Raw genomic sequence first — 25,944 nt, forward strand, 5'->3', positions numbered from 1 at the left:
GCAGGTGGGGTCTGGTTATCGTGTGGTCATATAACTTCAGATATGAACTGGGTCATGTAGATCGGCATGTAGGCCAGGACGCCTTGTCATTCTCTCCCTGGGGCAGCCTTGAGCCACATCATGTCTCATGTGAGTGTAATTTGGAGCGGGGCCAGAAGGACCCCTACAGAACCTACAACAGTAGTAACAGCTGACGTTCTACTCTGGGTGCTCACCGGTCTCGTTACGCCAGTTTTCACAGCTCCCACTTTACGGATAAGGCTGTTGAGGCACAGAGACTTTAATAAGCATAGTGTCTCAAGTCACTCGCCTTGCCCACAGTGGAGCCAAGGTGCAAACCCTGAGGGGGTGAGGCAGGCTCTACACTTGCTGTGGCCACAGTTAACTGACGGGAACCCCTAGATCGCCGTGAAGGTGCGTCCATCCTTCTGAAGTCTCCGTGCTGCCCGATACCCACCAGCACCCAGGAATAGGGACGATCTTTGTCAGTGAGACACCCCTCTCCAGGCAGGGCAGCTTTTGCTTGGGAGGTGACAGAAGTGGAGGGGGCCCCGCGGCCCCGTGGATCTGCTCCAGCCCTGAATGGGGGCGGTCCCAAGAGGGCTTAGAAAGAGCCGCTCGGGGTGTAATCAGGTCACTTCACTGAGAAAACGTTTTTGTTTCAGCTTCCTTCCTTCTCTGGGTCTTGTCCAGGGAGCAGTGTCTCTGACCTTCTAAGCCACAAAGGCCAGAGATAATGGGGCACAGCAGGTCGACGCAGTCAAAAGAGGGGAGAGTGTGTGGTTAGGGACACACACACACACACACACACACACACACACGGAAATCCGTAGGCGTCACTAGCCGGGGTGTTGCATTGTAAAATACGCTTGGAAACATACTGCTAAGAGACAGATGAAAACTACCCTAGTCTGTCCTTCTCTTTGTTTGCTTGAGATCTCCCTCCTGCTCAGAGGAGAGCAAGCTTAGAACGCACTGCGCTCTCAGCAAGCCCGAGTCCCCTGGGGGAGCTAGTGGCTGCGGCCGCTGTGTGCAGATCCGCTGTCACCGCCTCACCCGGTGTGCGGGCTGAGCTGACGGGCGTTGCCACCTTCCCGCCAGGCTGCCTAAGAATGAGTGAGACCTGCTCCTATAGGAAAATACTGCCTTGTGATTAATTAGGGCCAGAGATGAAAAATAAAAGCTACATGGAAAATTCAAAAGATTGAGGTTTTTATTTTAAAGTTTTAAATTAATATGTAAGAGGTTTAATGAATTACTTATGCCCCCAAAGTGACAGACCCTAAAGATATTTTTCAGAATCATCTTCTTTTTCTTTGTTATTACATGTAAAATGGTGGCTTAAGATCTGGGAGTCACAAGAAAAATGCAGAAAGAATGTTATATGTTTTGTTTTAAAACTTTCTCTACTTTGTTTGGTTTGACATTCAAATCTCTCTTTTCTTCATAAATTCCTAACTTCGCTCGGCCTAACCATGGTTCTGTGACTTTTGCAAACCTACTGGATGGAAATCCTGCTTGATTATAACACGGCTAGCATGTACTGAGTTATTTTAATAACTAAAATGCTGCTCATTAGTAGCTGAAGACAGATTTTGTGAAGGAAGAAAGGGAGGGAGGAAAGTTCGGGGGTTCAGGTGGGAATGCCAGGCTTCTTTCACTGTCCTCACTGCCACCGCTGCAGGTTTCCCCAAGTTACTGTGGCCCGGGACGTATTCCTGTCAATGCAGGGGATGTGTGTGAGGGGTACATGGATGCTCTCTCCTTCTGGTAACATCTTTGCTTCCCTCCATGTCCCCTCTGGACACTCATGTTAGTATCTCAGCTAGCCCTGGGGTATAGGTGTGCCCCTGTGAAGAGCAGTGACTCAGAGCTCACCTGCATTCTGGTACCCTCTCTTATCAGCTGTGTGACCTTAGGCAAGTTACTTAACCTCTCTGAGTCTGGTATTCTTACTTACAAAAAGAGGCTGTAACAACAGCCTCATAGGATTGTCAGAATTGATTTAAATATGTATGTGAAAAGCAGGCACTCAGTGTTTTCCATGGCATTTAAAATCTTGAGCCTTGGGTCGAAATCAGAAATAAAGGAAGTCCAGGCACCAAGTGCGTTGTGTGTGCAATTTACTGAGGCGTGGTGTGTGCCAGGTGTGGCAGGGAGCCGGGGTGAGCGGGAGCCTGCTGCACCCTGCACTCTCCCCCTGCCCCGTGGTGGCGTGTGTCTGCTGTGTTCCCAGTGGGGCGCTATTTGGCTTTTTGTTCCTCTGGTGGAGGGCACATCTGGTTCCGGTGTATGTCCAGCCGAGGCAAACCTTGAACTAAGTCTTAAACGTCGCTGTGAAAGAGTTCTAGGCTCAGGAGTGGGAGAAGCGGATTCTGGTCGCACTCACGGGCCACCTTGGGTGAGCCGTTTCGGAGCAGGGGACCCTCCGACATGAAGTTTACATCCTCCGTGATACCTCACGTGGTTTCAGAGAGGAGACGAAATGACAAGGTGTGTGTAAAGACCCTTTGCCTACTTTTATAAATAATATCAGCAATAATGACACATAGAGCCTCTGTTTTTCTCCCAGGGCTCAGAGATCTCCTGCTGTCTACTGGCTACCTCCTCGAGTTCTTCCTTAAAACGCTTTGCTTAAAACTATTAGATATTGAAGTTTTTTTCAGCTTTCTCTTCCTCAGGCTCCATCCGTAATTCAAGCACAAAAGCTACCATGTACACACACACACACACACGTGTGCACACACATGCACACACATTTGATTTGTCCCATAATCTCTAGGGTCTTGCTGCCTATTAGTTATCCTGAATATCCTAAATAGCTTGGCAATATTTTCCAGAGATGTTGATGCATTAATGTAACATAAAACTGCTTTTGGTAGAGAATACCGGCCGAGGGTCAGCCATCTTTTTCGGTAAAGGGCCAGTGAGTAGGTATTTTCAGCTTTGTGAGCCATATAGTCTGTTGCGACAGCTGCCCTCTGCTGTGTAACTGGAAAGCCACCCTAGACGATACAGGAATGAATGGGCGGGCTGTGTGCCAATAAAACTTTATTTGCGAAGCCGGATGGTGGGCTTGATTGGTCTGTGATCCATCATTTGCTGATCTGCCACAGACAAGAGAATGAGTAGCGGTGGCAATCTCGGGCGTTGTGGTGGGACACTAGGGAAAGCTTTACGGCAGATGCCAGCTTTGCCCCCCGCCTCGCTCCCACCCCTACCTGCCCCAATGTCCTGACCTGAGGTGCAGGCAGGGCTGTGCAGAGGCTGGCACCCCGGCACCCCAGAGTTTGGTGAGCCACTGACTGGCCTGGGGTGGTTTGGAGGATGGAAATTTACAAGTGGGCTGAGCGCCGTCTCTGCTGAGGGTGCTGTCCGGGTTCCGGGACTAAGCCTCTGGCTCGGGCTTCAGCTGGAATTTCACGCGCACAGACTACCGGCACCCGACGCTGGGCAGGGGCGGGTACGGCACGAGCTGTTGGCTCCAAGAAGTTCCTCAACCCTGTTGTGGGCATAAAAGTAAAGAAAGAAGTGAGGGGTCCCGGTTTTCTGCTTTCAGCCTCTATTTTTCTATATTTCTACTGAATCTGAGATGAGAACATACTTTGGAAACAACCAAGGAGCATGAAGGAATTTATTCCTAAGGCCAAGAGTGACTGAACTGCTGAGTGTTAAGTTCTCAGTAGGGATGCAGAGAAGCGTGGGCACAAAACGCACATTTCATCCCGCCGGCTTTGTTCTGCTGGCTCCATCGAGCTGCTTCCTGTGGGGCTGGAAAATGACCCCCACTTTTCCAGGAGCTCAGTGTGCATGTGCCAGCAGCCAGGATCTATTTCAAAAGGAGCTTTTTGTTCCCCATGGTCATTTCTGCACCTCCTGTTGTTGTCAGTCATATGGTAAACAGTGCTCTCAGGAAAGCCCTGACGCCAGAGGTTCGAGAAGCTGCCTGGGGCCAGTGTGTCCGTTTTGTTTGCACCTGGGGACTGGGGACCTGAGAAGGAGGGGAGTCAACCAGTGTGAGGTGAATTGAGGAGTGGACTCAGTTCCCTGGGTTCTGGTCCGGTGGTCCACCCATGAGGCAGGACTGTACTGCTGCTGTGTGAGGATAAGGACGACAGGATTACAGCCACCAGCTTGGCCATTTAAAGCCACACCACAGAACTGAAGCCTCATTGACCTTGAGACTTGAAGAAGCTTTTCCACATCTGGCAGAGGCAACCTCACCAAATCCCATAACAGCAACTTTTGTTTGCTTTTGTGAAGATCACCTTTGTGTACTTGTGAATTGGTCAGGATGGCCTGGGTTACGTGTGATGACAGGTGACCCCAAAGCTAGGTGGCTTAGAGAAACAAGGTTGTGCTCCTCACTCACACTTCATGCCTGTTGTGGGTTGCTGTGTGCTGTTCCTCAGCTCCTCACTTCGGGACTGAGGCTGACAAAGCTGCCTTTAGCTCAGGGTTGGCAAACTAGGGGTTGTGGGCAAACCCAGCCTGCCATCTGTTTTTGTAGATAAAGTTTTATTTAAATATAAACATGGTCATTCATTTACATAATATTTATGTAATTACATAAATGTAATATTTATGTAATTGTGTATTATGTAATTTACATAATATTTACATATGGGCTTTTGCACCGCAACGACAGAATCGAGTAATTGCAGTAGAGCCCATACGGTGCACAATGGCAAAAGTCTTCACCTCCTGGCCCTCACAGGATAAGCTGACTGACGCCTGGACTATCTGAAACATTGCTTGTCTGTCCCCCTGGCAGAAAGAAAAGAGATGGAGTAAACTATGGGCTGGTTCTTAAAACTTCTTCCCAGATGTGACAGGTGGTCGTTTCTGCGTGTGTTTTCTACACTCAAGCAAGACATGTGGCCACTCTTGACTTTAACAAAGGGGGATAAAAAAATCAATCTATTCCAACATGATTTGCATTTTATTTGTAGAGAAATGGACTCTCTTTAACTTCTGTTTAACAGAAGAAAGGTTTCTATGAAGGTTATTGGGTAATCACACAATTGCTGGGAAGGCTGAAGAACAAGGCTCCAGAGGGAGAGAGCACAACACGATCCTGCCACAGGCAGGGCCCCCGTGAGCAGTGCCCCCAGGCATCGCCAGCACCCCAGCTCCCTGAGCCTTTGCCCACTTCCTTGAAGCTGCTGTGAGTAACTTTAACTGGACCTTAGTCTGCGTGTCACTCCTTCTGGATTCAAAGTGCTGGGTGGATGCCACTTATTGACCACATTTAGGTCATGTGGCCATGTCCCAGCTGCAGAGGGCTGGGAAAGTAGACATCAAGATTTTCCATCTTTGGAAGGGGCCCTTATGTATAAAGATTTATAAAGGGAGGAACTTCATCAACATAGAAAAACTTGCTGGAATATGATTATAATCCACTCCAATATTCAAGAGCTGGTAGCAGAAAGCTGGACGAATAGTCTGGCAAAGTCAGACATTGCTTTGGGCTCAACTTCTTAATTGACCTTTTTGCAGCCTCGTTTTCAGGATGCCTTCAGCAGGGGCCCAGAAGGATCGGAAAACGGAGGGAGAGCTTTCTCCCTGTTGGCTATTCTGAAGCCAGAATGACCTTTATTACTTGGACTTTTCTTATTCTCTTCCTCATCATCCATCATTCCATTCCCACAAAGAACCTCCAATATTTTAGAAAAAATGTCAGAAATCTAGTCATGGCAGGAAGACAGAGGGAGAAGAATGCATCTGGAAATCAGGCTGAAAGCATTTTTATTATCACTGCCCCTCGGTGCTCCCACTGTCGTGAATCCCTGGGGCTCGATTTTGTCCAGGCACCTTCAACCTCACAGGGTGCCGGGCAGGGTCAGTTTGACAAGCTGACGTGGGGGCTGGTTGTGAGGGGTGAGCTCCAAAGTTGCAGAACCTGCCAGGGTCGGGGCAGGGGAGGTCACTCCAACCAGGTTTGTTTGCACAAATGGCCCCCAGTTTGAACCTTTGGGTTCACATCCAAATGGAACTATGTAGAGTCTCAAAGAATGAACGAGAATAATTTAAAACTTTCAATCCCATTGCCAGACCATGCTCTCTACAAACTAATATTTCTAACCAATCTGCTATGTTGTGAGTATCACAATTATATTGCATCACACTTTTTGCATTAAAAAATATTAACTTCTGGGGCCGGCCCCGCGGCCGAGTGGTTAAGTTCGCACGCTCTGCTTTGGCGGTGCAGAGGTTCACTGGTTCGGATCCTGGGCGCGGACATGGCACTGCTCATCAAGCCATGCTAAGGCGGCATCCCACGTGCCACAACTAGAAGGACCCACAATTAAAAATACACAATTATGTGCCAGGGGGCTTTGGGGAGAAAAAGGAAAAATAAAATCTTAAAAAAAAATTAACTTCTTTGATGCAAGTATTTAACTTCAATTTTTAACTCTATTTTGCTGTTCTTCACTTTTTTAGTGAATCTGGAGTGTGAGACTGTGGATATGGCCTGGAACGCTCCTGACCTCTACTGCTTCTTTCTCTACGACAGCTAGAGCAGGCAGACCTAGGTTCTCTGAAAGCTGTGAGGCTCCAAAGCAGGACGGACTGGTGTGAAAGGCGGGAATTCCAGCTCCAGAAGGCCCAGGAAGGGTTACAATCTGGAGTTCCTGATCTCAGGCTTGGAGGGCTCTCTGTCAGGACTGAGTGTGGCTGTGGGTGTGTCCTGAATGATTGCCCAGGAACCGATGAACGATTGAGGGCTTCCTAGAAGGGTCAGATAGACATGGGCGGGCTCATCACTGCCCTCGCCGGGAAATACCTGATGGAAATTGTCTATGAAGTAGGTTCAAGTCTCTATTGGTGATGTCAAATATGTTCAAAAAATGACTAAAAGAAAACAGCACATCTGAATTGGGACTTTGTCAGCAGGTCCCTATGCTGTCTGGACCCCGTAGTCTTTGCTTAGGTGTTGGGTGGAGGCTGGAGGCTGGAGGCGGAACAATATCCCAAGATGCAGTAGCCTTCCCATGGCTCTATATGTGTGCTGAGCCAGGGAAAAGCAAGGATCAAGATCAGGCCAACTAAATAGGAACCCAGGTCCCCGGTGGGAGCAGGACGGCGAACAGGTAAGCAAGTCGTATGTCCAAAGGTGACGTAAGAGTGGAATGGGCGCAGGTGACTGGAGGGCACAAGGGCAGGGCAGACTTTTCTTCCCTCCTTGAGGTCTGATACCACCATCCAGTTCTGGAGCCCCTCCTGCCCAGGAAGCTCGGATTCCGTAGGCCCACCCCATCTGCCAGGGGAGAGTGGACTGGGTTTCATGTCAGTGATCCAGTTTCTAGCTGGGACCAGGTCCCTGAAACCACATCTAGATTCCTTGAATCCTGGACCCTATCCCCATACCTTCAGACCCTAAGTAGCATCCTGGGCACGAGAGTTGCTTTTCTAGAACCTTATTGCTGCCAACCAATCTGACTTCTTTTACCTCTGTGTCATCTTTCTCTGGTCTCACCTGCAAAAGGAGACCTCCTCCGGGGCCAAGCTAAACTCAGATGTAAGTTCCTGTGCAGGGTGTCCACACTGAGCTGCCTTTCACTCTGTCTTTTCTCTACAGAGAAGCCTGACCAGAGGAGGCTGAGGGCTGCTTCTCTCACCGAGGGCCTCCCCTAGGTCAGGCCTCGGGTTCCCAAGGCGGCGGCTCTGCCAGGAGGCCCTCAGAACCTTCAGGAGGGGGTGTGGGGCTCAGCGGAGCTCAGCCAGGCCTCTGATCCTGAATGATGACTTTATTCTTCTCCATTTTCATGTCTGCTGCTGTTTCTGCTGGGGATAGTTCAAATCTCTGAGTCAAGTTTACCTTTTGTTAGAATGCTTTTCATGTTCAAGTCTTTAAAAGAGCAAAAAAAAGAACCACCAATTTCATCTCTATTCTGTGTATTATATATGTTTAAAGCTTTTCCCCTCATTCCCAATCTAAAGGTGATTATTTTTATTGATGACAAATGTGAGATTGTGGTTTCTCATCTGCTTCACATGAAAAAGACTTTATTAGTCGACTTAAATTTATAATTTTACTTTTTAATGACCCATATTCAATATAACAGAATCATCATATTTCAATTATATAGTGTTTCAGTAACTTAGGGACTATCTGGTCTAACCCCTAACTTTACAGCTAGGAAACTGAGGCATGGATAGAAAAGTAGCTTTCCCAAAGGGTTCCTTCACAAATGCTCTTCCCTCTTCTTGGCCTAGTGCGTTTTCTACAAGCTTCGTTTCCCATAGGCATCTTGTCAGTTCCCTTGTGTGGACTGTTTTTAGCTAGAGGATGATCGAACGACAGTATCTTTAAAAGGCTAAGTGAGCACGTCCCAGTTGTGCAGGCTGGAGCCTGCGCTGGAGAGAAATCCTGCTGTGGGCATCAGATGTCTGAGGGCTCCTCCCGCCTGCACGGGCTCCGATGCTTTTGGTGCTTCTATGCCTTGGAGTCAGAAAATCCAGGGCAGGGCTGAGGGGATGTTGAGACACCCCAGGACCATGCTGGGATGAGAGACGACCTGCGTCTGCTGGACAGGAGGGCGAGGAATCCGCGGGGAGCCTGAGCAGGCGTCGGGCTGGGGGACTGCCCGCTACACGTTGTAACTAAACAGCGCTTTTCTAATTGGTGTGTACCACTCAGAGCTGTGGATGTCTGGGCAAGGTTCGCGAAAACCTTTTCCCAGCCCTTGGGGATCCAGTAACGGGAATCACGTGTCACTGATTGCTGAGGGAGCGGCACCCGCCCGCACTCGACCTGGGGCGGGTGCTGGTGCGGAAAAGAGCCAAGGGGTGGACTCAGCCCGTCTTCTGAAAAGATGCCTATCAAAACACGCGTACATTCACAAAGAATGTACCACCACCAACAACTACCACAGAGTCTGAGATTTAGGCATAGTTTCTGAATTTTCTGAACAAAAGACTCAGCAACGCTTATGCTCGGGAGGAGAAGCAGTGAAAGAAAATGCCACAGTCTGAAGGAGAGGCTGTTTCACTTCGGCTTCGTCCGCTTCCCCCACAGGGACTATCGTGTTACCTTTCTAATGAAAAGCAGGCACTTTAAAAATGACTTCATCCCAAATGAAAAATGACTCTGAGCTGAGTACGGCTTGTTGGGGGTGAGCATGGGACTTGCGTGGGGCTGTTTGTGGCCCCTCTCATCTCCTGGGCTGGGGTTACCAGGAAAGTAGAGATAAAGGAAGGGGTGCAGCTGATTTTTGCAAAAATGCCATCACAATGAGAGTCTTCAGACTCTGCACTCATCTTACGTTTTGTTCCCTTTGCTATTAGAATGTGAAAAGGCAAAACCATTTCTCTCTGGTCTTGATCCAAGGACCCCAGCGTTCTAAATTTTGTTCTGTTGCAAACAGGGAGACACAAGGCTTCCCTGTCAAATGCTGTCCTTGACGTGGCAGAAGGAGCCCTGGTGATCAGGTAGCTGCTTCCCTGCTCTGGTTCCCGCTCTCGCACCCGAGCTCAGTTTGCCGACTCCACACATTAAATGCCCCAAAGTTTCTCATACCACTCATCCTTCGCCAATGCTATTGCCTCTTCTTGCAACGCCCCCTCCCCCCTTATTTGCCAGATCATGCCTGCTCAAAAATCACTTCGTCCCAACTGTCTTCCTCCATCTCTTGGCCTGGGGCAGGTACCCTTGTCATTGCCAGATGCTCATCTCTATAATGGCCTTAGTCATATCCTATTACAGTTATCGGGAAAATTGTCTGTGTTACTCACGGACTCTAAGCCCCTTGGGTGAAAGAGACGTGTTCATTCGTCTTTGAGCCTCCAGTGCCCAGTAACTAGTACAGCACCTGGTGCGCTTCTAGAAGGTTCTTAATGAATAGCATTGACTGAGTGAAGCAAAGACTCTCAGGCTCACGGGCTTGTAAAGCTCCACCTCATTTGCCAACTTTGGATACAGGCATTGAAAAAGTGGCTTATAAACCATCCAGCAGATGGAACTGAATCCAAGGAAGAGAATTCTAGGTTCTCCTTCTATGGTACAAGATATGTGTGGAAGTTGCTGGAAACAAAAGACTTGCCAAACAAAAGAAATATTTTTCCTTTTATCTCTGTCTCTACAATCCTATCCATTCATAGCTCATCGCAAGCCCCACACATTCAACAGTTTTCACTGCCTTCCAGTCACCAAGTTCTTGCTCCCCACAGAGCTCCAGGGGAGATCCTATAAAAGGAGTGGTATGGACTGTGAAACTCATGGTAGACCTTTCTGCTATTGTCCAATGTGATTTTCGGTTTTATTCTTGGGATGCTTAAAGTCTAATTATGAGTCTTAGCAAGTAAATAAAAGTGACAGCTATCAAACTGCAAAGCACTCGGGCCGATGGCTGATGACACATTTGCAACCTACAGCTTTATGTCCTGCATTAATGCAGAGAGATGAGTAACGTGAAACTTCAGGCACTGTGACAAGATCTGTGGGTAACACAGGACTCTTTTGGTTGGAAATAAAAACTGAACCTTGACAGGCTTAAGCAGGGACAAAGGAATTTATTTACTCACAGAGATGAAAAATCCAGAGGAAATCTGGCTTCCAGCATCGGTTGATTCTGGGGCTCAGGTGAAGTCATCAAGGCAGTGTCTTCCTGGGGATCAGATCTGTCTTTCCCTGTATGTACCTCCCTCCCAGGCACCAACCTGTAGCCCCCATAGCTCCAAGGTCAGTCTCCTCCAGTCCTTATTAAATGTAAAAGATTCCTCCTGGAATCACCTGTTCTAGTGTGGGGATCTCGGATTAGACCAACCTGAGTCAGGCGCCCCCCTCACCATCCCTGAGGCTCTGCGGGCTGTGTTTCCTGATGGTCCAGGCTGTGACACCTGCTGCACTTTATAGACTGAGGGCAGGGGAGGGCCCTACGCAAGTCACACTTCCAGAGGGCACGTGACCCAAATCACCAAAACAAGAGAGGATGGATATTGGCGGCCAAAAATCAATCAGTGTCCACTCAGTGGAGATAAAACTGGAGGCAGAGCTGGACTCTTCCCAGAGCCTATCAGAACATGGATGCCACGTGCTGACCTCAGTCCAGGCCAGCTCGCACAAAGTATTCCTTTCTCACTCAGTAACTTAAGTGTGGGAAATGGGCTTGCTATATTGGGTGGAATAAGTCCTTGATTGGAGTAAGCGGTGAAGGTACTTTCCATATGTGCGTGAGATGCCTTCTTTTTGAGCATCCTTTACAACCCCTGATTATAGTAATGCAAAGAAGATGTGTTCTAATGGCTGCTTCTTTGTCAGAACTTCTTGGTTGGAAGCCAAGCAAGGAAACAGTAGAAGGGTTAAGCCAGGGGCTCTGCAGCCCTGGGGGGGCGTGGGGAGCACCTGGGTCAGGAAGGACCTGGGATGAAGGGATGGACAAGCCTCTCTGCCCTGGTGGCCTCTGCAGTTTCATCCAACAGGGGCATCTGTGGGAGGGTCATTCATTTGTTCATTCATCTATCAACTTTTCATGAGTACCCCCTATGTACTAGAAACACATTATAGTACCCAGCATACTATATTTTCTCAAGAAATGTTTGTTGAATAAATGAAACCTGGGGAAACAGGCTTTCATTTCACAGTTAGAGGTGTAAGGTCAAACATGAAACGACATCACTGATTTATACATTAGTGTCAATGAGCTTCTGATGGAAGTCCTTGTTAACAGATCTTTCCGATTTGTAAGGTGAGATAAGAGTGACCAATAAAAAGAATAACATTACTAATGGTTGACACTGGAGTTTCCTAGATGCTTCCTGTGCTAATTTCACTTGCACTCATTAACCATTTAATCTCCTACAACAATGCTATGACCCGTTACTATTTATTATCCTCATTTTATAGAAAAGGGAATAAAGGCAATGTGAGATTAACCAACATGCCAGTGACCACACAGATAACAGTTGACAGAGCCAGGTCTTCCTAGAGGCCAGTCTGCTTTCGGAGCTTGAGGCTCAGTACTGGAGGGGGTGAGTGTCAGGAGGGACCTGGGAACAGAAGGACAGAGGTCACAGATTTATTGACATTGTCTACCAACAGAATCAGGCAGCTTCCAATGAGGGCTTTTGTTGTCTCTCTCTCTCTCTCTCTTTTTGTTATGTAGCAAAGCTGAACACATGGGGGGGGTCACCATATTTTAAACTCCTCATGTGGATTCCAAGTGGATCAAAGCCAGGTGGACACCAAGCAGAAGAGACTTGAGACTGGAGGGTGGGAGGAGAAGAGAAGTGGAAAATGGATTTCCTCTAGCCCCCAAGAGTCCCTGCTGCTTCTTCTCTTCATGTTGGTCTGTAGTTTCCTTTGCCCTCAGGTGGAGACTGGAAATCCAGAATAGATATTGACTTTTTATTTATTTATTTATTTTGGTGAGGAAGATTGTCCCTGAGCTAACATCTGCGCCAATCTGCCTCTATTTTGTGTGAGACGCCACCACAGCGGGGCTTGATGAGCAGTGTGTAGGTCTGCGCCCAAGATCTGAACCCGTGAACCCAGGGCAACTGAAGCGGAGCATGTGAACTTAAACACTCTGCCACCGGGCTGGTGCCAGCATAGATATTTACTTTTTAATTTTTCTTTCACTGAAGCAAGATGGTGGCTGGGGCCACTTGAGTCTTATCATGTGCTTCACTCATGTGGGCAGAGGACTGAAGAACCAAGCTGCAACTTTGGGGAACACTTCTTCCCAGAGTGTTTTGACATTTGCCAATATGCAACAGAAAGCTTGGTCATGACAACGTCTCCTTCCTGCTGTTTCTGTGCAGTTATGCTGAAAGAGGCAGAGAGATGTTGACATCTGCCAGAATACTGTTAAGAGAGAATTGACACTGATCACAGTGTGGTAACTATGGCTCTCCCTCTGTTTATTGAAAACAAAACGTGTAAGAGAGTCTGGTCTGGAAGCAGGTTGTGTTTGTAGTTCTCATAACTACAGTGTTGCTGATACAAGACCTGACGCCGATCCAGTCTTGACTCGGTTGAACTGTCTTTGAAGACGGCAGGTGTCCACCACATGCATGTGGTCGGGGTTTGGAAGCAGGCTGAGGAGCTGCCATGTGCTGTTAGAATTGCTCTTCCCGGAACTCTCAGCTTTCCGTGTGAATTCCAAAATAATCTGTAGCATTGCACTGCTGGGAAGGAGCTTGGAGGTCTTGTTGTGGACAGGCATGACCCCAGACGTCCCCAGCGCAGGGTTGATGACAGAGTTGGACCTAGAATTGGAGGGAGGTCCTACAGGGAGGCTGGTGCCCAAGCCTGGCCAAGCCCGCCAGCTCCCACCCTTTCAAGAGGAAAGGATTTCTCTGGAAGGATCCCCTGCCCAACCCCTGTGATCACAGCCAGCTTGAACCAAGGATCCCTCAGGTCCTATGCTGAGAGCTCGATGGCCGTTGTCTGGCCTGGGCTCCTTCCCGCTCAGAAGTACTCTCTGCGTCTGACTGTGGTTCCTTTAGGCTGCGGACGACTCGACCAGTCTTCAACACAGACCTAGCTGGAACTGGGCAAAGACTGAGGGGGAAAGTGGCATATATTGTCAGCTGAGCCTCTTGTGGCTCCTTATAAGCTTACTTATTTATTTAACTTTAGTGGAATTGCATTAAGAGAAGCATCACTGTGCTGTGTAAAGAGAAGTAGCTCTGGAGTTCAGTTGCCTGGGTTTGAATCCAGGCTCAGCCCCTTACTAGCTGTGTGACACTAGACAAGTTATTGAATCTCTCTGTGCCTCAGATTTCCTCATCTGTAAATCAGGATAATAATAAGAACCACCTTAAAGAAATGTCCTGTGTGTAAAATGAGATAAAACATATGTAAGTCCCTAGAGCAATGCCAGGCATACAGGAAGCGTTCAACTTATATTGATTATTATTATGGAAGTTATATAGAATGTATATAGAATGCAGTTGTTTGGACCTCTTTCCTGGCATGGATTTGGCTGTTTGCTTGGCTGTGGTATAAATACCTAGATCTGTTGTAATGAATAAGTGCCATGTCTCTGAGAGCATGTCTTACAATTGGGATTCCTTCGTTCCTTCATTCATGTACACAGCACACTCTGAGGCAGCCCAGTGCTGGCGGCTGAGAGTCTGGGAGGGAGCAGGCAGATGCTTCTCTGCACCTCAGTCTGCAGTCCAATCCAGCAGACGTGTGTTAAAGACTTGGACCAGTCTCATAAAGAGGAGCACAGAGTCGGGGCCGGCGGGAGTGCTCCAGCCCTGTCTCAGCCGGGGCGGCCGGCAAGGCTCTGGGCTAGCCTGTCGCCTTCTTTCATGGGCGGGGCGGGAGCTGTTCGGCACTTAGCCGCGGCCCCACAGCGGCCAGGTCTGTGGCTGTCTAGCTTTGGAGGAGTTTAGAGGGAGTTTAAACTAGACGAACTCGAAGTTTTCTTTCAGGGATGAGATTCCATTCCAATCTCTGTATATTTACTGAGCATTTGCCAAGCAAAGCACTGTGCTAGGGTGTGGGGTAGGCAGAGTGGAACTTGATGGTAGAAAATAAGAGAAAGTAAAGAGAACACCTACTCCTAAGGATCTTACAATCTTTTGTTGGGAACATAAAGTGCATCCATATGAAAAGACAATGGCAGGTCATCTCTGACTTAGTAAGTGAAATTTGTATCTGTGCCTTTCATTAGAACGGCACAATATGTGACCCAGAGGGCACAAGAATGCGCCTTCTCTCTAAGGTGTCCAGGCCCCCCCACTCCCCTGCCGGGTGGGGATGCTCTTCTTGGAGAGCAGCAATGCCCTTTCATTGTCCTCGTGGCTGTCCCTGCTCAGGGAACCTTGATGATCTCCTCTTACCTCCCAAGACTTCTCTTTCTCAACTCTCTGGCCCTGGCAGGATGAACCATTGCCTGTCCATGTGCCCAAGGAGGTTGCATGGACTCAACCTCTCTATCAGCATGTTTTCCCCATGACCTGAGAATGGGTTATGGCTCTCTGCTAGCTTCCACTGTGAACTGGGCTAGGTCTTATGTTTCAGTTATTTCTTGCTGCGTTACAAGCCTCCCCAGAACTTCAGAGCTTACAACTACAACCCTTTAACCTCCCATGATTCTGGGGGTCAGGAATTTGGGTGGGGTAGGTGGGCACAGCTTGCTTCTCCTCCAATGGTGTAGCCTCGGGTGGCTCCGCTGGGCCTGGAGGGTCCACCATGGCCTCGCTCACGTGTCTGGGGCCTTGCTCCTGGCTGTCAGCTGCGGTGTCTCAGTTCTCCTCCATGTAGTCTCTCTCTCCAGTGGTCTGTCATCATTCAGTAGTCTCTCTGGAGCCTTGTTACATGGCAGCTGGCTTCCGAGAGCGAGAAAATGGAAGGTGCAGCATTTCTTAAGGCCTAGCCCAGAAATCGCACAGCAACACTTCAGCCAAAGCAAGACACAAGGAGCTCAGGGTCAAGGGGAGAAGTGGGCTCCACCTTTTGAAGGCAGGAATGGCAAAGCCCTGCTGCCAAAGAGTGTGGAGGACGCGACTTTGACGCAGCCATCTTTGGAAACATCTCATTTATTCTCAACACTTAGCATGTGCCTGGATCATAACAGTTGCTCAGTAGTAATAAGATCTGGCATTTAATAAGCTTCATTTATCTGAGCATTTACCTTTATTATCTTGTTTAATCTTCTTAACTCTTTGAGGTATTATTATCTCCATTTTGCTGAGCAAATTGAGGCTTGGAGATGTTAGGAAAATTGCCCAAGATTATTAAGTTAGTAGGATGTGGAGCTGGAATTCAGACTCAGCAGCCTGGTTCCAGAGGCTGAGCACACAACACTCTGCTGAAAGACTGAGGATTGAGTTTTTTGTGGTTTACTTGTCCATGGCATCGATTGTCACCATCACAGCCCTGTGGCTGCTCCTATTGTCTTGTTCAGACTTGAAGGAGGTAGACGGCACCTGCGAGGGGGAATCCCTTTGAGACTAGAAGGGATGAGTGTGCCACGTGGGCCGGGCTCCAGCGTTGGACACGCTCCTGACTCTTCTTGCCCTCTTGCAGAGGGAAACGCCTCCAGCGGTCAATGCCCCGCGACAGTTGATTTCCAAAATGTTCTCTGTGATGTGGTGTCAGTCGGTGGTTGAATTTTGGTGAGATTTTCATGAGGTTTATATTTGTTTACTTTAAAAGGTATGAGATTATGTCTTTCCTACTTTTTTGAATTAATAGTTCATTTTATGATATAGATTGTAAGACGTTTTTGAGTGAAGGTACTTGGCAACAAAAGTGTTGGCAGCCCTATGTTCATTACCAAACATACCAATTGCAACATTCTCCTGGTTCTTTGTGATCTCAAAGTCTGGGATCCCCTGCTCCAGGAGAAGAAGGAGGCAGGGTGGTGGAGCCGTTAAGAGCAAGGGCTGTTGGGTTGCACTGATTCCCACTAGCAACTTGCACGTGTTGAGACCTCACACTGTCTTTCTTCTTACTGTGGCTTAGACTTGCTGTTGCACCCGCAAGGTGGGTTTGGGATTGTTGCGATAATTTCATGGCACTATTTGCAGAAAATACTTTCTGAGGAGAAGGTCCAGCGTATAATAATGCACAATAAATGTGAGAGAGCACCGTTATTATTGATCCCTATGAGATTCCTGTACACGGTGATCACTGGCATTCTTGGAACTCTTTCCCCCTAACTGGCCCTGGCCAAGCAATTAACATGCTCGAGCCAGCTCCATGAGGACAGAGATGTGGAGATGCAGAAACATCGGTGACTAGCTGAGAGGCCTATAGATTCCTGAAGCAGAATCAATGATCGGAACAAAAGGTCTTTTGTCCCCAAATCCTTAGGCCAACCGAAGAATTATCTCTTGGTTCTCAAGAGTCCTGGCTAAAAGATTTTAATTGTAGCTAAATGCCACTTTTTAGAGGAGATAAGCGAGCAATGAGATTTTATCAGAAAGAATTTTAAGATTCTTAAAATTGCATCTGGTGGAGGAGATTGGGAAGTTGACAGTGAGCGGGCACTTCTGATGTCCTCCTTGTCTAACTCCTTCTAATCACCTACCAGCTGTCTCAGATGCACAGTTGCTGGGCTTGCCTGTGGGCAGGATGGGAAGGATGTGGCCCTCAGGCTCTGCTGGGAGCAGGGGAGGCCAAACAGGGCCAGGACTTTGCACCCTTGGGTAGGAGCCTGGATGTCTGAGTGAGGGTGGTAGAACTCCAAGGCCCCCGGAGACCTTGGCCCCAGAGTGCATGATGTTGTCTCCCTTTGTGTAATCCTCCGAGGACCTGTAGGCCTCGCAGGTCCTGGAGCTGTGGGAGAAGATACCCGGTGTGCTGGCTTCCTGCATTCCCCTGAGGCTGGACAATGGCAGAGCTCTCTACTGAGCAACCCTGGGGGAAGAGAGGCTCTCTCTGGTGCCTCCTGCAAGCTGGCACTTTGCCAGCAGGAAGCTACGCCTTCAGCTGCTCATGAGGCCGCTCCTCCTCAAGGTTCCCCGGCAGCCTGACTTGAGCCCCAAGAGTGAAGAGAGAGGGGCAGGCGAAGAAAATTTACAGGCAGCCCCAGCAAGGGGAACAAGCTGAACTCGGAGAACAGGGGGCTGAAGGAGACAAAGAAATCACAACTTGAACAATAAAGATAGTACAAAACCAGACATTTTGGAATTGGAAAACTAATTTTTTTGTAGTTCAATGGAAGAAGGGCATTGCTGTTAAGAACAAACAGTACTGGCCTGGAACATCAAATGGAAGAAAGACTTCAAAACAAAGAGCAAAGGAAGTTAAAGTAATCTTAATAAAAGTGAGGTGGTGATAAATTAGCACTGAAATCGTAAGCGGTCACTAATGCAGAGAAAGTCCTACCTCCTCAGGCCTGAGCCGGCCGGGTCGGGGAGTGGGAGCTTGCTCAGCAGACTTCCCGAGACTGTTGAAGATAGTGTGGCAGCTCGGATGTCACAGAGCAAGAATGTGTCACTCACTCCGCACCAGGAAAGGCAGGAGACAGGTTTGCAAAGGTGTTTGTCCTTCCTCCTGTTCCATCTTGCTGGTCTTTTTACTGGCATGGCAGGCCCTGCCCACTGACAGATGTGAGCAAAGTGTTTTGGCTTGATGTCAAGAAGAGGGAATCATTGGCTGGGTATTAAAGAACCTTTCAAAGAATAAGAGTAGCTAAAAAACTAGCATGTATCATTTCAGGTGCCGGTTGAGATACCATCCCTTGCAGTGTTCAAAGGAAGAATTGAAAAGGATATTAAATGCAGTCATTGGCTTCAGAATGGCAGCTCACAGGGTCATGAGCTCCCTTGTGTAGAGAATAAACTTTTGCAATGTGACTTTGGCAGTTTTCTCAGTATTGCATTGGGCTGACGGCAAAGCTTATTAGTATTTCATCAGCTACTTGATTCGGCCACAAACATTCAAAAATTTCATCTTTGAAATGGCTGCCATAACAGATGGAGCTCTGGCGGGGACTGTGTTTGATCTGTGTGTGAGAAGAAAGGTGCACACGGATGTAGCAGAGGAGACTACTACCTATCCACCAAAATTGTTCTTTCCATCTTTACATCAACTAGACTACATATAGCTCCCGGCATCCCTTGCAGTTATGTGTGAATGACAGCTCTCCATGGAATGGGGACCGAACAAATGGGTGCCATGTCAAAGCCAGGCCCATAAAATCTTTGCGTCAAGCCCCTCCAAGCCCTTTCTCTTGCAAATGACTCTGAGGCCCTAAGGGAAGGCAGAACTTGAAGATGGCAGGAGCCTGGGTCTCTGAAGCTCCAGGTGGGGTGACTTGCCTATTCACCGGGACCGCCTGCATCACCTGTTATGTCTGCAAGAATAAACTTTGTTGCATCAAGTCTTTGAAATGTTAACACTTATTTGTTACAGCAGCTGGCAGTACCCTAACTGAGATAGGGGCTGCAGGACTGGCCACTGGATGTGCTCCATGGAAACTGTGCCCTGAAACATTTGAAAGTATTTTCCAAAGACATACGTCAATTATGTACTGTCTGAAAGTGTGCTGTGCTTTTTTTCCCCTCAAGGTATCTTTGTACTCCCACACTCCTGTCCCCTTCCAAGACTTCACGGAATCAAATACTTCTTCGGAGAGGAGCCTTGGGCATACTTCATTTAACAGCGGTGTTTGGATGCCTGCCACATGCCGGGACATGCGCGGCGCTGTGGGATACAGATCCATCAGTCCCTGTTCTCTGCTTGCTTGTCACTGGACTCGGGTTAACCCAGGTAAGTGTCGGTGTTGAACACCTTTGATGACGGAGGATTCTGTCCCTTCAGTAGTCACCCATTTGATTGTGAAATAACTATAATAATTAAGAATATCTTCCTAATATTCAACATTAATCTATCTATAACATCTGCTAATGGAATCCAGCCTTTACAGCCTCTAAAAAAAGACATTTTTCATCCCATTAAGATTTCTCTTCTTCAGACTGAGCATACTGAGATCCTCCTCTCACTCTTAATTGTCTTGGCTTTGAGGGCCCTCCCCACCTCCTGCAGGAGCATTCCAGTGTGTCCCCGCCTATTATGTTAGTTTAATCCATCACTTTAATGCACGAGTGCCATGGCATGGCAGGTGACAGTCTCTTCTGACGTTTCCTCTGCCCCAGCCCAGGCCCTCACCTCTCCATCCTGGACCACTGTTGTAATCATCCAGCTCTTTTATTTTTATAAACTTTTGTTCCCTAGCCCCATAGCTTTGTTTTCTCAAGTCATGCATTCCTCTTTCCCTGACAAATAAAATTTCCGTAAACCCCGATTGCATTGTCTAACTCTCAGGAATTACTTACCACTTACTGATTTCAACATGTAACTCCATGCATAAGACCTTCAGCGGCCTTTTAGCCTCTACACCTTTAAGCCGGGACTCCACTGTCCTGTCTTCCGGTGCCCCTGGAGCACCGTGAGGAAGGGCTTGGTGCCGAAGATTGAGTCAAACCTGTGAAGGAGCCTGGACTTTGTTGCTCTGGCCTGTGCTTCCTGCAGAGGGAGAGACTCCTGGGGTGGAGGCACAGTTCCAGGGCGAGAGAGTCTGCAGGCTGAGCAGCACACGGCTTCCCAGACCATTGGTTTTTACTTGGACATGGAGGAAAGAAACTTTCCTTTAAAGTTATAATATGTAGCTTGTTTAATACAGTATCTTATAATGTCCACACACTGGAGACTTTAGATAGAATATGCTTTTAAGGAAGATTGATTCAAGCTCTCTCGTCAGCCACATATCCACTCTTCTCATGTTTTGGGATGTTTGAGAGCTGTGGTCCACTGTTTTTCAAACTATAGGTCATGACCCATCTGTGGATTATGAAATCAATTACAGCACTAGGTTTCGACCAGATTTTTTTTTTTTTATGAAAAAAAGAGTAGAATAGAGTGGAATGAATAGAGTGGGATGGAATAAAACAGAATGGAATACAGCAGAGCAGAATAGAGCAGCACAGAACAGCTCAGATAACCAGAAGTCCAGAGGTCCGTGGGGTACATTTGTTGGATTTAGTGGCTCAACAATGTTATCAGGGGCCCTGATTCCCTCTGTCATCCATAGTTTTGGTGTCATCCTAAGGCTAGTTCCCATAAGTTTTCTTAACATGCTACATACTTATTTTGTCCAACAAGAGAGAAATCTTGGCTTCTTGAATTTCTTTTAAGAGTAAGGAGAATCTTCTTGAGTTTTATTTTCTAGAATTGCATCTCAGGCAGTGCTACCCTTGAGCTGGGATAAATTCCCTCAGTAGAGGATGGAAGCAATGGATACTGGGAAGTCACAACCAGTGTGACTGTGATGTGCAATACAGATGGTGGGGAGCAAGGCTGGAGAGAAGGGAACCATGGAAAAGGTCCTGAGTATTTCTTTACCAGACATGTTCCACCTTCTCACCACATCCTTTCCATTCTTTAAGATGTGGTTTATGACCCACTTTCTCAATAAAATCTTGTCCTATTACTTCAGCTTGCACTGCTTCTACCTTTTCTGAATTCTTGCTGTAATTATCTGAGCTGTGCCATTTGGGCATGTCTCAGTCCTAGCCCCTTAATGTTTACATGATGGCAGAAATCATGCTGTGGACTTCCCTGTACCTACTACAGGGCTGGACCGGGCTTTCTAGATTAGCCTGATGCATTCTAGTGAATTTTCTTTTTGATACAGGCAGAATGTCAGAAGTGACATATGTGAGATGCTTTATTTGGGGACTGCAGAGGACCATGGGTCACTTAGCTCCTCTATGTAGCTCATTATAAGAGTGAACATCATTGTGAATAAGTTGGTCCCTGAGTTGTAGCAACATAAAAACTCCCCCGGGGCCCCCAGCTGCTACCTCCCCTCTTCTTCTGGAAGATGAGTGTTCCGTCTAATCCATTTGACAGGGATAATGGATGAAGAAGAATGTGATATTGTTTGGGATGCACAATTATGGATATTACCAACTAAGAGTTTGGAAGGAATTGTAGGAAACATGAACATGTTGAATTCCCATTTCCTATGGAATGAGAAAATAGGTCTGTGCAATAGTGTTTAGTGGGACCTGAAATCGCAGCATGAACACTCAAAGTTAAGACCTGTATTGACTCCACCAGGAAAATTTTCCACTATGAGACATTTTGGATTTTGCAACCACACAAAAGTTGGGTTAGAATGGGTGTGCAGGGATCTTATCAGTATGTCACTGGGTCATCTACTTCAGTCTGTTGGAATTCCAAGTTCTAACTGAACTGGAAACTTGGTATTTAGGGAAGTCATGAGTCCCCCCCACGAAGAGTGATCCTCAGGAGATCTTGTCCTTGCACTCATGTGTGAACGAAAGTCCAACTTTTCCCCTCTAATCCTTTACAGCCTTTCCTTTGATCAAAATAAGCTTAGATGAGTTCCAATGATGAGTTCTGTAGAAAGAAAAGAAAAATGCCTTAATTGCTTATCATTTACAAGGGACTGTCAATTAATCCGGTCAAGTTTGAGGATTTTATTGCTTGGCCACTTAAAGTGGAAACATCTGCATTAAAAAAAAGGTGCTAGAGGGGCTGGCCCCGTGGCCGAGTGGTTGAGTTTGCGCGCTCCGCTGCAGGCGGCCCAGTGTTTCGTTGGTTTGAATCCTGGGCGCGGACATGGCACTGCTCATCAGACCACGCTGAGGCAGCGTCCCACATGCCACAACTAGAAGGACCCACAACAAAGAATACACAACTGTGTACTGGGGGGCTTTGGGGAGAAAAAGGAAAAAATAAAAAATCTTTAAAAAAAAAAAAGGTGCTAGATGCAGCCAGACACTTACTCAATTGGTATCGATTTTTGTAAATATATTATATATAGATTATATACTATTATATTCTCCCCAAGTCAAAGATTAAAGAGTTTTGCTGATTAGTGAATGAAGATAATAAATAAAATAGCATATAAAAATCTGTGTTTGTTACATCTTGTGTTCTAGGATTTTCTGACAGTTTCCCCTACCTTTATTGAGATATAATTGGCACATAACATTGTGTCAGTTGAAGGGGTACAGTGTGTTGATTTGATCTATTTATATATTACAATATGATTGCCACCTCAGCATTAGCTAACCCCTCCATTCCTTCACATAATTATCATTTCTTTGTTTGTGGTGGGAACATTTACGATCTGCTCCCACAGCAACATTCAAGTATATGATGCAGTATTATTAGCTGTAATCACCATGCTGTACATTAGATCCCCAGAACTTGTTAATCTTATAACTGGAAGTTTGCACCCTTTGACCAATATCTCCTCCTTCCCCCCCAGCCCCCAATCTCTGGTAACCATGACTCTACTCTCTGTTTCGCTGAGTTTGGCTTTTTTAGATTCCACATATAAGTGAAATGTAATATTTGTCTTTTTCTGTCTGAGTTATTTCACATACCATAATGCCCAAGTTGTCACAAATGGCAGCATTTCCTTCTTTCTCATGGCTGAATAATATTCCATTATATATACACCACATTTTCTTTATCCATTTATCCATTAACAGACACTTAGGTTGTTTCCATATCTTGACTATTGGGAATAATATTGCAATGAGCATGGGAGTGCAGGTAGCTCTATGAGATCCTGATTTCACCTCCTTTGGATGCATACTCAGAAGTGAAATCATATGGTATTTCTATTTTTAATTTTTTGAGGAACCTCCACGCTGTTTTCCACAGTGGCTGCACCAATTTACGCTCCCACCAATAGCGCACTAGGGTTCACTTTTCTCCACATCCTAACAGTTGTTATCTCTCGTCTTTTTGATGGCAACCATTCTAACAGGTGTGAAGTAGTATCTCACTGTGATTTTGTTTTGCATTTCCCTGATGGTTAGTGATGTTTAGTACCTTTTCATGTACCTCTTGGCCATTTGTATGTCTTCTTTGGAAAACTGTCTATTTTGGTCCTCTGCCCATTTTGCAGTGGGATTGTTTGTTTTTTTGCTATTGAGTTATATGTTCTTTATATATTTTGGATATTAACTCTTTATCAGATATATGATTTGCAAATATTTTTTCCCATTCTGTAGGTTGCCTATTCATTTTGTTGATGGTTTCCTTTGCTGTGCAGAGGCTTTTTACTTTATTTTTGCTCTTGTTGCTTGTACTCTTGGTGTCATATTCAGGAAATCATTGCCACGACCAATGTCGAGGAATTTTTCTGTTTTCTTCTAGGAGTTCTATGGTTTCAGGTCTTAGATTTAAATCTAATCCTTTTCAGGTCCATTTTTGTGAATGGTATAAGACAGGGATGTGATTTCATTCTTTTGCATGTGGTCGTCCGTTTTCCCAACACCCTTTGTTGAAGAGACTATCCTTTCCCCATTGAGTATTCTTGGCTCCCTTGTCAGGTATTAGTTGACCCTATATGCGGGGATTTGTTTCTGGGCTCTTGATTCTGTTCCAACGGTCTATGTGTCTATAGACTTTGTTCTTCCTCTGACGTTGCTCTTCTTTCTCAGGGTTGCTTTGGCTCTTTGGGGTCTTTTGTGGCTCCATACAAATTTTAGGATTGTCTTTACTATTTATGTGAAAAATGCCATTTGAATTTTGATGAGGGTTGCATTGAACATATAGATGGCTTTCCATCATGTAGACATTTTAACAGTATTAATTCTTCTGATCCGTGAATATGGGGTATCTTTCCATTCGTTGGCATATTCTTCCATTTCTCTCATCAGAGTCCTGTAGTTTTCAGTGTAAAGGTCTTTCAGCTCCTTCGTTAGATTTATTCCTAAGTATTTTCTTGTTTACGATGTTATTGTGAATACGATTCTTTCTTTTATGTCTTTTTCAGATGTTTTAGTCTTACCGTATAGAATTGTAAGTGTTTTCCATATGTTGGTTTTAAATCCTGCCACTCCATTGAATTCGTTGATTATTTTTAGCAGTTTTTGGTGGAGTCTTTAAGATTTTTGTATATAAGATCATTTCATCAACAAACAGACAATTTTACTTCTTCCTTTCCTATTTGGATGACTTTTATTTGTTTTTCTTGCCTAACTGCTCTGGCTGGGACTTCTGGGGCTGTGTTGAATAGCAGTGGTGATAGTGGGCACCCTTGTTTTGTTCGTGATCTTAGAGGAAAACTTTCAGCCCTTCACCACTGAGTATGATGTTGGCTATGGGTTTGTCATATGTGGACTTTATTATGTTGAAGTTTGTTCCTTTTTTACCCAATTTGTTGAGCATTTTTATCGTAAAAGGATGTTGTATTTTGTCAAGTGCTTTTTCTGCATCTATTAAGATGATCATATGATTTTTATCTTTCATTCTATTAATATAGTATATCACATTTATTGATTGTATATGTTGAACCGCCCTTTTATCTCAGATATAAGTCTCGCTGGATCGTGGTGAATGATCCTTTCAATGTGCTGTTGAATTCAATTTGCTAATATTTTGTTAAGAATTTTTGCATCTATATCACTTAGGGATTTTGGTCTGTAATGTTTCTGTTTCTTTTAAAGGGAGAATCTTTGAAAATATGACGTAGGGAGAAATAACAACTTATTTCTATTCAGGCAAAGAGTCTGTTTTTTTTCGCTGGGAAAGATTCACCCTGAGCTAAGATCTGTTGCCAATCTTCCTCTCTCTTTTTTTTTCCCTCCCCAAAGCCCCAGTGCATAGTTGTATATCATAGCTGTAAGTCCTTCCACTTCTTCTGTGTGAGCCGCTGCCGCAGCATGGCTCCTGACAGATGAGTGGTGTTTCCATGCCCAGGAACTGAACCTGGGCCCCTGAAGTGGAGCGTGCTGAAATTTCACCACTAGTCATCAAGGCTGGCTCTGTTTTTTTTTTTTTTTTGAGACAGGGAGAGAGAGGGGGAGAGACAGATTATTTGATTTAGTGAGTGCCATTTGACATCAACCCAATCCCATTTCTGTAAGTCAGAAAGATGAGAAAGACAGAGAACATCCAAAAAATAACAGTTGCTAACATTTATTGAGCACATAGTCTGTGCTAAGCACTTACTCGTCTCTGTTAATAATCACAAGAACTCTTAAAAGCTGCCCATGTTGGTGTATTTGGAATATTCCACAATAAATACGTGTCTGAATATACTTAATCTTTTCCACTAGTGACAAACATGTTAGTGTTTTTCAAATTTTATTGTTACATCCTAAACTGTCACAGACATCCTTGTTCAATTCTGCAGGAGTTCTTCGGGGATAGATACTGAGAAATGGAGTTGCTGTGTCATAGGACACGCCATTTCAAACACTTCCGTATATCCTGCCAAATTCCCTTCCTCACTACATCAGTCTAGGTTTTCCTCGATCACATTTAATATTTTCACACAAATTTTTTTCTAAACCAGTGTGTAAACTGCTATTTTATCATTATTCTTAGAAATATGGTGTATTAGGATTTTGGAGCAATCTCTCTTAGAACAATATACTTTAAAATGTTGGATAGAATATTGTAACCAAATAAAACGAAAACCTCTGTTAATGCTTGGCTAAACTGGAAAGAAAATCAGAGAATTCCTCAGAGATCAGAAAGAA

At 46.0% G+C, this 25,944-nt stretch overlaps 1 long non-coding RNA gene across 1 annotated transcript in view; it reads left to right on the forward strand.

Annotated features, from left to right (window-relative positions):
• The window catches only part of LOC123280275 (uncharacterized), a 51,702-nt gene extending 32,527 nt beyond the window's left edge, over nt 1-19,175 (forward strand). The window contains exon 4 of the long non-coding RNA XR_011497418.1: nt 18,979-19,175. This is a non-coding gene — a long non-coding RNA (uncharacterized lncRNA). The remainder of the gene's footprint in view (nt 1-18,978) is intronic.
• The last annotated feature ends 6,769 nt before the right edge of the window (nt 19,176-25,944 follow it).

This window comes from Equus asinus, chromosome 23 (genome assembly GCF_041296235.1).
Source record: "Equus asinus isolate D_3611 breed Donkey chromosome 23, EquAss-T2T_v2, whole genome shotgun sequence".
Classification (NCBI taxonomy): Eukaryota; Metazoa; Chordata; class Mammalia; order Perissodactyla; family Equidae; genus Equus; species Equus asinus.